The following is a 14,966-nucleotide window of genomic DNA, read 5'->3' on the forward strand; positions in this document are numbered from 1 at the left end:
ATTCTGCTGGTTGGAGTTGACCCTTTTATTCAAGGTCTTTTTCTAGTTACATCATCAGCTGGTACTTGGTAGTAATCCCTCGGCACCAGGGAGGCTCATCCCCGGGAGTCATGTCCCACACTGGGGGGAATGTAATGCATTTACATGCTGAGTTTGGCTTTGAGACTAGCCACATTTGAGCAACATGGGGGCTCTCAGGAGGTAACTCTTAGGCACCCTGCAGCTCTAGGCCTAGTTCTTATTTCAGGTGCACAGGCTCATAAGCATAGTCATTAGTAACAAGGGCTCATTGTTGGACCATCCTTTATTGGTCTTAGCCATTACACTTGGGGGATTGTTGCTGTTCCACTGGGGAATGTGATAGCGCTCCCCTGGCTAGGAACTCAGCACTCCCTCAGTTGTCATTTTTAATTGTAACCACTATGAAGATATCCAAACATTTTTACATATCCTATATACATGCCCTGGAGGACTCTCTCCCAACCATGTGCCCCCTATCAATAACATCCCACACCAGGATTCCTCCCCTGCCATAGTTGAATCTCTCTGTGATCCAAAACTTCTTCGAAAATGAAACTTAATATATTGCCAGGTTCCATTAATTCCATTAAAATGGAATATAGTGATGGGTTTAAAGGTTAGATATAGAATACATACTAACTCAGAAAAATTAAAGTAAAAATAAATTAGGTTTCAAAAAATTAAAAAATTAAAAAGCTTTGTTTTTAATGTTTTGCATTTCATCACTGCTATAAGTGTTGCCCTGTATGTACAGTGGCAAGGCAATTTCTTTCATTTCTTCCTCAGCATCTACATCCTTTCTTTTTCTTTTTCTTTTTTTTCTAATTATTAAGTTTGTCTTCACAAAAGTTTTAGATCACAGTAATTCATATATACAATATACGGTACTCCCACATATCCAGCATTAAACACTTTGTCCCTTCCCCAGTGATGATCTTTTTACATGTTCATATTATATTTGGGGCAACTGATGTACAGATGTTGAGACAATAGCTTTCAAACATGGTTACACTTGGGTTTACATTATGATTTACATTTTAGCCTATAGGCTTTTATACATTTTTGGTGTAATTTAACATGTCCTATATCCATCTTTGCGTAATCTTGTGAAACACTTCCATTGCCCCACAGTTACACCGATTCCATCTATTCAATATCTCTTTCCCCCTCCCCTCAGGGCCACAGTGACAATCAATCTTCATTACTTCAAGGATCATATTCAGAGATACTTGCAACAATGTTGCAAGCTTGACGTGCTTGACTACCTTAACGCATTGGGAGCCACCAATTCTCTCAAGAAATATAATTCCTTCTAATTGAGACATCAGTCCTTCCCAGGATGTGGGTATACCTTCACGCTCTTTGTATGGGTCTCCATCCAATGATATAACCCACTATGACAAAATGAGCACTCACACACTCCCTAGAAGCCTGCCTTCTGTCAAATTCTCCCCTTTAAGTATCTTAAACAGGTAACCTTCCTTATTATATTTTCTAAAAAGTTTTCTCAACATTATACTTTCAACCACATACCTGACAAGCTCCTATGTTCAAATGTTCCCCTGACCCTACTCCCTATTTCTTGGGCCATCTTACCCATCCTCCCATCCATAGCCCCCCTCAAGCCCACAAAGCCCCACCCAAAGATATCCCTATGCCCCCATTTTATCCCTTCGCTGTACAAATATTTACCTCCAGCTTATCATAGATTTAACCCAGGTAAGTGTGAGCTCGTAACCTTCCTTTACCCCCCGAATTTCTTTAAGCCTATTATCCAGGCTCTAGCTCTCTGAGACAGCTTGGTTTACTTTATTTCATATCAGTGAGGTCATGTAGTATTTGTCCTTCAATGCCTGGGTTGCTTCACTCACCATAAGGTTCTCAAGATTCATCCATGTTATCACATATGTTTGTACTGTATTCATTCTTATAGCTGAGTAGTATTCCATTCTATGTTTATACCACATTTTATTTATCCATTCATCTGTTGATGGGCATTTGGGCTGATTCCAACTTTTGGCAATAGTGAATAGGGCAGCTATGAACATTGGTGTGCATATATCGGTTTGTGTCCTTGTTTTCAGTTCTACTAGGTATATACCCAGCAGTGGAATTGCTGGGTCATATGGCAAATCTATAGCTAGTTTTTTGAGAAACAGCCAAACTGTCCTCCAGAATGCCTGGATCCTTCTGCATTCCCACCAGCAGTGGATGAGTGTTCCCATTCCTCCACATCCTCTCCAGCATTTGTAGTCTTCCGTTTTTTTCATCACTGTCAATCTTATGGGAATAAGATGGTATCTCATTGTAGTTTTGATTTGCATTTCCCTAATAGCTAGAGATTTGGAGCATTTTTTCATGTGCTTTTTGGCCATTTGTATTTCTTCTTTGGAGAAGTGTCTGTTTAAATCTTTTCCCATTTTTTAAATGAGTTGTCTTTTTATTTTCGAGATATAGGAGTTCTTTGTATATGCAAGTTATAAGTCTCCTATCGGATATATGGTTACCAAATATTTTCTCCCATTGTGTAGGCTCTCTTTTCACTTTCTTGACAAACTCTTTGAGGTGCAGAAGGCTTTAATTTTGAGGAAGTCCCATTTATCTATTTGTTATTTTGCTGCTCATGCTTTTGGTGTGAAGTTCATGAAGCTATTTCCTACTACAAGGTCCTGTAGATGCTTCCCTACACTGATTTCCAAAGTCTTTATGGTCTTGGCTCTTACATTTCGGTCTTTGATCCATCTCGAGCTGATTTTTGTATAAGGTGTGAGTTGGTAATCCTCTTTCATTCTTTTACAGATGGATATCCAGGTCTCCAGGCACCATTTGTTGAAGAGGCTATTCTCTCCCAGTAGAGTGGGTTTGGTGGTCTTGTCAAATATTATATGACTGTATATATGAGGATCTATATCAGAACTCTCAATTCGGTTCCATTGGTGAGTGTGTCTATACTTGTGCCAATACCATGCTGTTTTCACTACTGTAGCTTTGTAGTATGTTTTGAAATCAGGTAGTGTGATTCCTCCAATTTCATTTTTCTTTTTCAATATGTCTTTGGTTATTTGGGGCCTCTTTCCTTTCCAAATAAATTTCATAGCTAGTTTTTCTAGTTCCTTAAAGAATACTGTGTTGATTTTTATTGGGATTGCATTAAATGTGTAGATCAGTTTTGGTAGGATAGACATCCATCTTAATAATATTTAGTCTTCCTATCCATGAACAGGGAATATTCTTCCATTTATTTAAGTCTTCTTTGATTTCCTTGAACAGTGTTGTGTAGTTTTCTGTGTATAAGTTTTTAACAACTTTAGTTAAATTTATTCCTAGATATTTAAATTTTTATTTACTATTGTAAACAGTATTTGTTTTTAATTTCCTCCTGAGATAGCTTATTATTGGTGTGCAGAAATACTACTGATTTTTGCGCATTGCTCTTATAACCTGTACTTTACTGAACTCATATATGTGTTCTAGAAGCTTTCTTGCATACTTTTCGTGGTTTTCTATGTATAGGATCATGTCATCTACAAATAATGAAACTTTGACTTCTTTCCAATTTGGATACCTTTTATATCTGGTTCTTGCCTCAGTGCCTGAGCAAGTACTTCTGAGGCAATGTTAAATAGAAGGGGTGATAATGGGCATCCTTGTCTTGTTCCTGATCTTAGAGGGAAAGATTTTAGGATTTCATCATTGTAAATGATGTTAGCTGTGGGTTTTTCATATAAACGCTTTATCACGTTCAGAAAATTTACTTCTATTCCAATCTTTTGCAGTGTTTTTATCAAGAAAGGGTGCTGTATTTTATCAAATGCTTTTTCTGCATCTATAGATATGATCGTGTGATTTTTTTCCTTCAATCTATTTATATGGTGTATTACATTAATTGATTTTCTTATGTTGAACCATCCTTGCATACCAGGAATGAATCCCACTTGGTTATGGTCCATAATTCATTTAATGTGTTGTTGAATATGATTAGCAAGTATTTTGTTGAGGATTTTTGCATCTAGGTTCATTAGAGAGATTGGTCTGTTACTTTCCTTTCTCGTGGTGTCTTTGTTTGGTTTTGGTACTAGGGTAATGTTGGCATGATAGAATGATTTAGGTAATGTTCCTTCTGTTTCGATTTTTTGGAAGAGTTTCAACAAGATTGGTGTTAGTTCTTTCTGGAATGTTTTGTAGAATTCACCTGTGAAGCTGTCTGGCCAAGGGCTCTTCTTAGTTGGGAGGTTTTTAATAACTCTCTTTTTTTAATAATCTCTTTACTTGTGATAGGTTTGTTGAGATCATCAATTTCTTCTTTCATCAATGTAGGCTGCTTATGTGTTTCTAGGAGTTTGTCCATTTCCTCTAAATTGTCCTTCTTGTTGGAATATAGTTTTTCAAAGTATCCTCTTATGATAATCTTTATTTCTGTGGGATCAGTGGTGATATCTCCTTTCTCATTTCTTATTTGTATCTTCTCTCTTTTTTTCTTTGTTAGTCTAGCTAAGGGTTTGTCAATTTTATTGATCTTCTCAAAGAACCAGCTCTTGGTTTTGTTTATTTTTTTCAAGCACTTTCTTGTTTTCTATTTCATTTAGTTCTGTTCTTACCTTTGTTATTTCTTTCTTTCTTCTTCCTTTAGTGTTACTTTGTTGTTTTTTTTTACTAATTCCTCCAAGTGTGTAGTTAGTTCTTCAATTTTAGCTTTCTTCTTTTTTAATGTATGGATTTATGGCTATAAATTTCCCTCTCAGTACTGCTTTTGCTGCATCCCATAAGTTTGGATATGTTGTGTTATCATTTTCATTAGTTTCATGGTAGTTATTGATTCCTTTTGAGATTTCCTCCTTTACCCACTGTTTTTCTAAGAGTGTGTTGTTTAATTTCCATATCTTGATGCAAAATCTGGACCTCTGGCCCTTGCAGATTTCCAGCTTCACTCCACTGTGGTCAGAGAAATTATTTTGTATGATTTCAATCTTTCTGAATTCATCGAGACTTTTTTTTGTGGCCTAGCACATGGTCTATCTTGGAGAATGATCCGTGTGCACTTGAGAAAAGTGTATACCCTGCTGTATTTGGGTGTAATGTTCTGTATATGTCTATTAGGCCCAGCTCCTCTAATATACTGTTCAAAGTTTTTATTTCTTTATTGATTCTCTTTTGAGATGTTCTGTCCGAAGTTGATAGTGGTGTATTAAAGTCCACCACTATAATTGTAGAGGCATCTGTTCTTTAACTTAGTTTTTCCAGTGTTTGCCTCACATATTTGGAGGCGCCCTTGTTAGGAGTATAAATGTTTATGATTGTTGGTTCTTCTTGAAAGATTATCCCTTTCATTAATATGTAGTGTCCATCTTTGTCTCTCACAATTGTTTTGCATTTAAAGTCTATTTTGTCTGATATTAATATAGCTACTCCTGCCCTTTTTTGGTTATTGTTTGCTTGTAAGATTATTTTCCAGCCATTCACTTTCAACCTTCTTGACTCCCTGTGTCTAAAATGTGTTTCTTGTAGGCACCATATATAGATGGGTCATATTTCCTTATCCAATCCTCCAGGCTGAGTCTTTTAACAGGTGAGTTTAATCCATTGACATTCAGTGTTATTACTTTCAAGGAATTACTTATATTAGCCATATTTTCCTTGGATTTGTGTTGTCGTATTTTGTTTGAATTTTTTTCTCTTTTTGTCTTTTTAGTTGTTCTTATATTCTCCCCCTACTCTACCTCTCCTGTTTTTTTCTTTCTTCCTGCAGAACTCCCTTAGTATTTCTTGAAGGGCAGGATTCTTGTTGGCATACTCTCTTAGTTTTTGTTTATCTGTGAATATTTTGAACTCTCCATCACTTTTGAATGCTAGCTTAGCTGGATAGAGTGTTCCAGGTTGGAAATTTTTTTCTTTCATTACCTTGACTATGTCATACCACTGCCTTCTTGCTTCCATTGTTTCAGATGAGAAATCAGCATTTAATCTTATGGAGCCTCCTTTGTATGTGATGGTTCTCTTTACTTTTGCTGCTTTTAGAATTTTCTCTTTGTCTTGATCATTGGATAATTTTACAAGTATATGTCTTGGGGTAGGCCTGTTGGGATTTATGCTGTTTAGGGTGCATAGTGCTTCCTGGACATGTACATTCATCTCCCTCCGTACATTTGGGAAGCTTTCAGCCATTATTTACTCCAAGACCCCTTCTGTCCCCTTTCCCTTCTCTTCTCCTTCTGAGATGCCTATAATGCATTTGTTTGTGCCTTTTGCATTGTCATTCATGTCCCTAAGTCCCAGTTGGAATTTTTCTATCTTTTCATCGATCAGTTCTACTCTCTGTTTGATTTCAGATGTACTGTCTTCCACCTCACTAATTCTCTCCTCTGCCTCTTCTAATCTGCTGTTATTTGCTGAGAGTGTATTTTTGATATCTTGAATTGTGCTGTTCATCACCATCATATCCGTTATCGTTTTGTATATGATTGCAATTTCTTCTGTATTCTCTCCAAGTGTTTTCTTCATATTCTTAATCTCTTCCTTCACTTCATCAAACTGGTCGCTAATATATGTTCTGAGAGCTTTTATTACTTGTTCGATGTTCTGCTCCTCTTCCTGGTTTTTAGTTTGTTCATTGGATTGGGCCATGTTTTCCTGATTACTGGTTTGGTTTGTTGTTTTTTGTTGCTATCTGGTCATCATTCTATCTTGACAGGTTTAATCGGTTCCTTAGCTTCTTTGTCTAGTCTTGGGGTTTAATTAGTTGTTGTTTTTGCGTATGTGTTATGTCTTCTCTTTGTCACTTTGTTCTTCTTATTCTATTTTCTTGTTGCTGGCTAAGTTCACTTGAAGGAAAATATTATGGCCAGGGAAAGCAAAATGAGTAAGAAAAGAAATGTATAATAGTAGTATTGATTGCAAATGTTAACAGAGGAACCATGTGAGATCTCGGAGAACAGATATTAGACTCATGTAAGCTGTGTAGAGTTATAACAGTAAGTAGAGTACCTATAATGAGACAGTCAACTAAATATGGGGAGGAATATAGTATGAATTAAAAGGCCAGTGTTTTCATGAGAGAGGGAAAGAGAAAAGAAAGACAATAATATAAAGAGTGAATAAAAGACAGAAAACCAAACAAAGGTATTAGAAATAAAAATTCAGAAAATTTTGGGGGCCAAACAAAGGGGAGTGGAATGTAAGAGAAACAATAGATGATGGGAGATAGAAAGATGTAGAGGAAAGGGGGTAGTGTTGGTGGCCAAAATCAATACACACAGAAAAGAGGAAATGGTGGATGAGGAAACATAGTAAATGTGAAGTGCTCCCTGCAGCACCTAATATAAAAAATAAAATAAAAAAGAAGAGAAAGGAAGAAAAAGAAACAAAGAGGGGAGGGAAGGGGGTGGGAAGCAAGCAAGAAAAAGAAAAAGAGAAAAAAAGTAAAGAAAAGAAAAAAGACCTTGGGGGAATAAAGAGGAAGGAAAAAACAAGGAGACAAACCAACTACAAAAAAATAAATAAAAGAAAGAAAGAGAAAGAAAAAAACCACCAAAGTTTCAAGCGAGGAATCCTCTTTGCAGTTAAGTAAAACGCTTAGGAATCTGATGTTCCCCCTTTTTCCCTTCCTCACTTCCCTCTCTCCCAGGGTGGCAGGAAAGCTGCATGAGGGCTCCAGTAGGAGATTTAAGTGGGTCCTTGTTAAACCATCTCAACACAGACAACTCGTTATTTCCAGTGAGAGAGCACCTACACCTCACTAGGAACCCCAAGTATGCTACTGGAGGCTTGGAAAGCACGTCCCACAGTCCCTCCCCCTTAGGTGTGCTAGGGGGTGCTAATTGATTTTCTGACTCCACCTTCTCCCAGACCAAGTTTCCTATCCCAGGGTGTTTAGGTAAATTGGGCTTTTTCAGCAGATTCGCCCCCCCTTTCTTCCCAGGTGCTCCCCAAGCCAGCCGGTATGCTCCTCCAAGCTCAAAAAAAAAGGGGGGGGGGCAGTCCAGAAAATTGACCCCGCACACACCTGACCCCTCTGCGTCTCCCACCAAATTTCTCACACTCACAGAGTCAGTCCAAAACTGGAGGGCTAGGGTAATCTCAGACCTCAGGGAGTGCTGGATTTGGGAATCAGAAGTCTGGGATATTGTGGACTCAAGGTATGTGAGTCTGCAGAGAGTGGACTACAGGGGCTTAGGAGACATGGACCCTGGAACCTTGCATCCAGGAAATACGGGGCTTGGGAACGCCGCTGCACAACCAACAGTTTTCAGGGAACTCCGTGGCTGCCAGCCCTAGGGGGAGGGATCCTGCCCACAACTTCTGACCTCCATGTCAGAAACCCAAAATTCTACCTCTAGCAAGCACCACTTCTGTCCCTGTCTCTCCAAATCGACGTCCAGACACCTCCTGCCCTGCCAGACCCCAAAACAGCCCGGTCCAGCAGGATTCCAACCCTACTTGGCCGCTTCTTTGCAGGAGAGTTTATGAGGTGCACTCACTAAGACGCCATCTTGCCCCACCTCCTCTCATTGGCCTTTTTAGACCAATCCATAGATAAATAACTCTTCTCTTAATACTTCTTCTTGGCAGAATTCCCTGAAATACCCTTCTCATTGATTTAACTAAGTTCCAAAGAATTTCCCACTTATCCATTATTTTAGTTTGCCAAAGGTGTATCGATGCAAAGTACCAGTAATCTGTTGGCTTTTATAACGGAGATTTATTTGGGGGTAAAAGCTTAAAGTTCCAAGGCCATGAAATATCCAAATTGAGGTTTCAGCAGAGATGCTTTCTCACCAAAGTCAGCTACTGTTGATCCTTGTGTGTGGCCACATGCTGAAGTAAGATGGCCGCAGATCTTTGCGACGTTTCAGCCTTCCCCTCCAGCTCACCATCACCACTTGAGCTGCTTCATAGGCCCCGTCTCTTGGGGCTTTGTACTTAAGCAATCCTGTAGTCTGCTCTTTCCTGGAATACAGCTTGTCCCTTAACGCTTCTGTCCTTGCAGCTCAGCTGTGGGCAAAACTGGAGTTTTTTCTCTCATATGTCAGTTACCTTTTTCCTTTCTGTCTCTCCATGTGAGTCCCTTTATAGCAGACCCATCCAGGAGGCAGGGACTCAGAGTCATGCCTCACCCATGTGGTCCAATCAAAAGCCGTAAAACATTTGTATCTAGTAATCCAATCAAAGTCCCTTCAGCTGAACTTAATGCAATCAAAGGGTACCACATCCAGAGGAATAGATTCATTTGCAAACATAATCTTTCCCTTTTGAGGATTCATACAATAATCTCAAGCTGCCACATAGTAATGGTTCTATTTAGAAGTGAACCAGAGCCTGTGGTTGCAGCTGCTCTCAGGCTCCATATGAGTTTAATACAGAAGCTACAAACCATGAACCCAGTTTTCTTCGGGCACCTGTTTCCAGTAGCTGGGGATTCCAATGGGCCTAATGTCCACCTGTCACCCATCTATTTGTCTGGGGAGCTCGGGGGCCTGGAATGTGTCTTCTGTCCTGGCAGCTGAAAAGGGCCAGGCATGAGATGAGGAAGCTGGCCAGGAAAGGAGCTTCCTGAGGGCAGTGGGATTCTTGAGTGTCATGTGACCTGTCCTGGGGAACCTATTTTTGTTTCCTACCCGTGCCCTGCCTGTAGAGTTCAAACTTATTTTGGGTTTGTTGATGATTACACTGTCACAAGGACATCAGGGCCAGAAGCCAAGACACTTCCATCTGCGCTGTGTTTATATCTGCAGAATTATCTCAGAGGATGGTGGCTCAGGTAGCTGTAGCTCTTGACCTTCTTGGGTTATGCCTAGAAAGGTGGTTATCACTTTCTTGAAAGTCGCTTCACTTTTAATGACCTACACAGTTCCCCTAGTAGAGGGGCAGGCTCAGAGCATTGACCAAACTTACACGAGTAAGCACTGACTCCACCCTGGTCTGTGCGATAGTCATGCTGTTAGTGACCCTTTGTTGTGAAGAGAAATAGCTCTCAACGTTGCTGGGCTGTAAATATTTAGCAACTGCTCTGCAGGGGAAAATGCTGGGTTATGCCATTTGCCAATTTCCACAGTGGAATATTAAGAATAACTTTATAAATTCAAATACTTAGATTAAAAGGAAAATCCCCACAAAAGGCAAAAATGTCTAAAAGTAACTGAAGAAAAAGTCGAAAACCTGAATAACCCTATAGCTACTAGAGAAATTAAATTCACCATTAGATCTTCCCCCCAGAAAAACTGGAAAATTAAATATGACCGGAAAAAATAATATCAGCCATGCATGAAGTCTTCAAAAAATAGAGGAGAAGCACTTCACAACTTTTTGGAGGGCATCATTATCCTGTTACCAAATTAGATAAAACATCATGAGAAAAGAAAAGTATAGCACAATATACCTCATAGCAGAGATGGGGAAAAAATGCTTAACAAAGTGTCAGCAAATCTAATCCAGCAATATACAAAAAATGTTACGACATGATGTCAAGGAAGGAAGGTTTGGTTTAACGTTCAAAAATCAATGTGTGTACTTCCAGGAGACCAAGATAGCGCTAGGGTTCTATTCCCCACAGAATCTTTGAACAACTACGATCTTCCTCAAAATTCCAGAAAATTGTTAAAAGATTGCAGTAATAGGATGAGTGCCAAATAGAGGAAACAGAGGAGAAGGTTCTGCTGCCCTTGCTGGTCCCGCTTCCATCTCTCTCCCACATGGTGTGGAGCAGCTTGCATTCCCACTGTGTCTCTGGCACTGTTCCAGTAAGCCGCACCCCCACTGCACATACTGCAGTGCCTGCATGTCAATGCCAGTCTGGCGGGAGGCAGCCTGAAGGACTGAACCAGTACACTCGTTTCTGGGTTGCTCTCCCAGAACTGACCCTGTAGGCAGAAGAAGCTTGCGCATAACTAAAACAGTTAAGAAACAGTGAGCTCACAGTGGCTTTGGGCAAATGCGTACCAACATTAGGAAGTACCATAGAGCACCCTGGGGTGGGGAGAGTCTGTTTTTAGGGAGTTGGGAGCATTGTGATGGGAAGTGTATGTGGCTCAAGTGATAGGGCTTCCACCTACAATGTGGGAGGACCCTGGCTCAATCCCTGGGGCCCCCTGGTGGAAAAGAAGAAGAGAAAGCATGCCTGCATGGTGAGCCAGTGCCTGCATAGTGAGTTGAGTGCCCACACGGCAAGCCAAGTATCTGCATGGCAAGCTGAGTGCCCACATGAGTGCCTGCATGGCGAGCCAAGTGCCCGTGCGGTGAGCCAGTGGCTGCACAAGTGAGTCATGCAGCAAGGTGATGACACAACAAAAAGAGAGACAAAGGGGAGAGTCAAGGTGAAGCACAGCAGAAACCAGGAACTAAGGTGATACAGCTGACAGGGAACCTCTCTCCACATCAGAGGTTCCCAGGATAGATCCCAGTGAATCCTAGAGAAGAAAAAAAGTGAGAAGACAAAAAGAGAAACTGATACAGAAGTTCACACAGTGAATGGACACAGACAGCAAAGAACAGCAGGGTGGGGGAAGGGGGATGGGAAGGGGAAAAAACACAATCTTAAAAAAAAAAGGAGCATTTTTCCCTGTAAAGCAGTGAGTGCAAGTCCAGTACAGGATACAGCTCAGAAAAGACAGAGAGGATCCCACGTTTTCTTCTTGGGTTGTTACAAGGGCTAAACTCTGAGAGACAGACCATATGCTCGGTCACAAAAAAAGTCTCGATCTATTTTAAAAATTGAAATCATACAGTGTGTCTTCTCCAAGAACAATGAAATGAAGCTCAAAATTAACAGCAGAGGAGGAGTTAGGATAGTAACAATATATGGATATTAAACAACACACTTTAACACAACCAAAGAAGAAATCACAACAGAAATTTGGAAACACTTTGAAACAAAGGAAAAAGAAAACACAAATACCAAAATTTATGAGGTGCAGCAGAGGCAGTGCTGAGAGGGAAACATATACCTCTAAATACTTACATTAGTAAAGAAGAATGATCTCAGAGAGCTAATCTCATAACTGAAGGTTCTAGAAATAAAAACAAACTAAACCCAAAGTGAGCATAAGGATGGAAATAACAAAAACTGCAGTGGAGAGAAATTAAATAGAGGGGGAAAAAAGGAAAATCAACAAACCCAAAGTTGTTTCTTTGAAAAGGTCAATGAAATTGACAAATCCCAATGGATTGAGAAAGAAAAAAAAATTACATGCAAATAACACAAATCAGAAATGAAAAATAAGACATTACTATGGACTGCCCAGAAAATAAAAAAGATTTAAAAAGTAATCAATAACTATAGGCAAACATTTGATGAAATCTAGATGAAATGGACAATTTCCCGGAAATACACAAACTACTTTCACTGACTCAAGATGAGATGGAAATTCTTTACAAACCAATGAATAGTAAAGAGATTGAATCAGTAATCAAAAATCCCAGAATTTAAAATTCACTGGTGAGTTTTCCAAGAAAAATTCATAGTCCTCTCTAAGTCTTCCAAAATATTTACAAGCAAAGAACACTTCTTATTTCATTCTAGGAAGCCAGCCTCACCCTATTACCAAAGTCATATAAAAATACCAACAGAAAAGATTATTATAGACCAATATAGGAATACAGATGCAAAAACACTAGGAAACTGAATCCAATAGCACATTAAAATAATTATACACTGTGATCAAGTGGAATTTATTCCAGGTGTGTGAGGTCAGTAAAAAATTAAGAAAACCAGTTAATGTAATATACCACCTGAATACAATGAAGGCAAAAACACGGATCATTTATGTGGATGCAGAAAGTGCATTTGACAAAATCCATCAGCCCTTCTTGATAAAAACACTCAGAAAACTAGGAATAGAAGGAAAGTTCCTCAACACGATAAAGGTCATATATGAAAAAACCACAGCTAAGACCATACATCCTCCATCATGAAATCCTGAAAGCTTTCTCTTTAAGATCAGGAATAAGACAAGGATGTCCACTATCACTGCTCTTATTCAACATTGTACTGGAAGTTCTAGCCAGAACGATTGGGCAAAAACAAGAAATAAAAGGCTTTTTTCCTATTTGTAGATGACATCATCCTATGTATCGAAAACCATGAAGAGGGGAGCAGACTTGGCCCAGTGGATAGGGCATCTGCCTACCACATGGGAGGTCCACGGTTCAAACCGTGGGCCTCCTTGACCGGTGTGGAGCTGGCGCATGCGCAGTGCTGATGTTCACAAGGAGTGCCATGCCACGCAGGCGTGTCCCGCACATAGGGGAGCCCCACGTGCAAGGAGTGCGCCCCATAAGGAGAGCCGCCCAGCGCGAAAGAAAGTACAGCCCGCCCAAGAATGGTCCTGCACACACGGAGAGCTGACACAACAAGATGATGCAACAAAAAGAGACACAGATTCCCAGTGCCACTGATAAGGATAGAAGCGGTCACAGAAGAACGCACAGCAAATAGACACAGAAAGCAGACAACTGGGGGGCGGGGGGTGAAGGGGAGAGTAATAAATAAAAAATAAATTTTTAGGGAAAAAAAAAAGAAAACCATGAAAAACCCACAGCAAAGCTCCTGGGGCTAATAAATTCAGCAAGGGGCGGGTTACAAGAGCAACACTCAAAAATCAGTGATATTTCTGTGGACTGGAAATGAATAGTCAAGAAAAAAAATCTGTTTACAATAAGAACTAAAAGAATCAAATATTTAGGAAAAAATTTAACCAAGGATATAAAGGACTTGTATGTGGAAAACTACAAAGCATTGCTAAAAGAAACCAAAGAAGATCTAGATAAATGGGAGGGCATTCCATGTTCATGGATTGAAAATCTAAATATTGTCAAGATGTCAGTTCTGCCCAAAGCAATTTACAGATTCACAAAATCACAACGTGATTTCCAATGGCCTTCTTTGCAGAAATGGTAACTTAGTCATTACATTTTATGGAATTCTCAGGGGACCCCAAATAGCAAAAACCACCTTGAAAATGAAGAACAAAACTGGAGGACTCACACTTCCCAATATTAAAACATATCACAAAGTTGCAGTTACAAACCAGCATGGTACTCACACAGGAAAAGACATAGAGATCAATAGAATTGAGAGTTCAGAAACTCTCTCATCAATGGCCAGTTGATTTTTGGCAAGGCTGCCAAGACCACTCAGTGGGTAAAGAATAGTTTCTTCAATATATGGTCCTGGGAAACCTGGAAATCCATATGCAAAAGAATGAAGGCAGACCCCTACCCCATACCATATACAAAAATTATGTAAAAAATGGATCCAAGACCTAAATATAAGAACCCAAACCATAAACTCCCTAGAAGAAAAACATAGCTTAACAACTTCAGGACCTTGTATTAGGCAATAGCTTCTTAGACTTTATGCCAAAAACACAAGTAATTAAGGAAAAAAAATAGATTAATGTGGTTTTGTCAAAATATTTGTGACTCAAAGGCCTTTGTCTTGAAAGTAAAGAGATAACCTATGGGAAGGGAGAAAATAACTGGAAACCAAAACCACTTACCTGATAAATGTTTATTGTCCAAAATATATGAAGAAACCCTACAACAAAACAACACAATGACAACTGAATTTAAAAATGGGCTAAAGACTCGAATAAACATTTATCCAAAGAAAATATATAGTGGTCAAAAAAGCACATGAGAAGATGCCCAGGATCCTTAGTCATGAGGGAAATGTAAATCCAAACCACAATGGCATACTCACACCCAGCGGAATGGCTAATAGTAAAAAACAAAACAAAACAGAAAATAACAAGTGGAGAGGATGCATAGAAGTTGGAACACTTTTTCTTTGTTGGTAGGAATGCAAAATGATGCAGCTCCTGTGGAAAACAGTCTAGTGGTTCCCCATATAGTTAAGTACAGAATTACCGTGTGACCCGGCAATAGCACTTCCAGGAATATACACAAAAATTTAAATGCAGGGACTTGAACAGATATTTGCACACTTATGTACA

At 39.4% G+C, this 14,966-nt stretch overlaps 1 protein-coding gene across 3 annotated transcripts in view; it reads left to right on the plus strand.

The window, feature by feature from the left end:
• The window catches only part of AIG1 (androgen induced 1), a 256,874-nt gene that overhangs the window by 97,156 nt on the left and 144,752 nt on the right, over positions 1-14,966 (plus strand). The gene's annotated exons all lie outside the window — the stretch shown is intronic.

Source organism: Dasypus novemcinctus, chromosome 11 (genome assembly GCF_030445035.2).
Source record: "Dasypus novemcinctus isolate mDasNov1 chromosome 11, mDasNov1.1.hap2, whole genome shotgun sequence".
Classification (NCBI taxonomy): domain Eukaryota; kingdom Metazoa; phylum Chordata; class Mammalia; order Cingulata; family Dasypodidae; genus Dasypus; species Dasypus novemcinctus.